This window comes from Corvus brachyrhynchos, unplaced genomic scaffold, assembly GCF_000691975.1.
Source record: "Corvus brachyrhynchos isolate BGI_N302 unplaced genomic scaffold, ASM69197v1 scaffold106, whole genome shotgun sequence".
NCBI classification, from domain to species: Eukaryota; Metazoa; Chordata; class Aves; order Passeriformes; family Corvidae; genus Corvus; species Corvus brachyrhynchos.
The window spans coordinates 2,430,788-2,432,172 of NW_008238834.1; positions in this window are offsets into that span (position 1 = coordinate 2,430,788).

The following is a 1,385-nucleotide window of genomic DNA, read 5'->3' on the forward strand; positions in this document are numbered from 1 at the left end:
TCCCTCCCTCCCTCCCTCCCGCCGGGCCGGGCCGGGATGTGCCGGGCCGCCGCCGCTGTTTGCCAAGCACTACAAGTGGCGGGGGAACTGGGTCCACTTCAGGGTGGAAATATTTCAAATGCTTCCTGGGATGGAGATGGGGGAGAGGCCGCCAGGCCAAAATTTGCGGGAGGAGAGACCGCCTGCCCCTGCTCGGCCCCCTCAGCCCCTCCCGGCCCATCCATCCGCACCCTTTTGAAGTCCAAATCCACGCTTATTTGGCTGGGGTGCCTGGAGCACCCTGGGAACCGGGATCCCTGTGTGCCATTGGTGCCTTTGCTTTCCTGTCCCATCCTTTCATCCCTCCGTACACCCATGGGTGCGTTAGATCACCTTTGCTGGGAGCACATACCAGTGGGTGCCAGCTTCCTTGAGCAAGAAACACGGGAAGGGATCTCTAGAAGACCTTATGTGGTTATAACAGGCAAAGGAAACAGAAGGTGAAAGGTCTCAGAGTTAAAAAAAAAAAGGACTTTATGAGTCAAATTTTCACATTGTCAGACTCTTTCAGCCTTGCTCCTTCCAAGTTGTTGCAGTGTTGTCTAATCCCTGCTATCCATGTTTCTGCCACAGCTCAAGGGGGAAGCCAGAGTGGACGAGTCCAGCAGCAGCCATTCTCTACCTGCCCTGACTGTATGTTTTCCTCTGTCTTTGTGCTGGGGAAGAACTATTAAAATGCATTTCTGTGAGTCATAAATTCCACTGTTAAATATTTCTTTTTAAATGTCTGTGATGTACACAATTTCCTTGGATTTTGCCACAGATTTCACAGAAAATTCTCAGAGAAAAGCCTTTTTTTTCTCCTTCCTTTTTTTTTTTTTTTTTTTTTTTTAATTTTCCAGTCCCGTTGTTTCCTGAAATACAGGCTTGCTTTTAGCAACAGACCAGGTTGCTCTGGACTGACCTATTTCCCTCAGAGCTGATTCAAAGCCCCTGGCTGGGTCAGGGCACCAATGGAAATTTCAGACTGTGCACGAAACAGAGAGAGGCTGCAGGGAAGCCAAAGTGACAATTAATTTGTTTTTTTTAATACCACTGTGGGTAAAACTGTGTGGAGTATCTCCTCAGAGATGGAACTGCCAAACCCTACATGTGGGGATCTGCTAATCCATTGCCCTTCCTATTCCACATGTTCCACCTGTTCCCTGCCCTAGCCCTGGCCACTCCCTCGGTTTCTCCCTATTTGCTCCTTTACCCCAACCCCGCCCAGGGACCGCCCTTGTGCCCCTCACAAAACCACCCTGCCCCCAGACCATGTTGTCTCTCTCTGCCACCGAAGGCGTGATGTGATTAAAGTCATCTTAAACCCCCATGGGAGACCCTTCTCTCTCCTTTGCCATCCACTG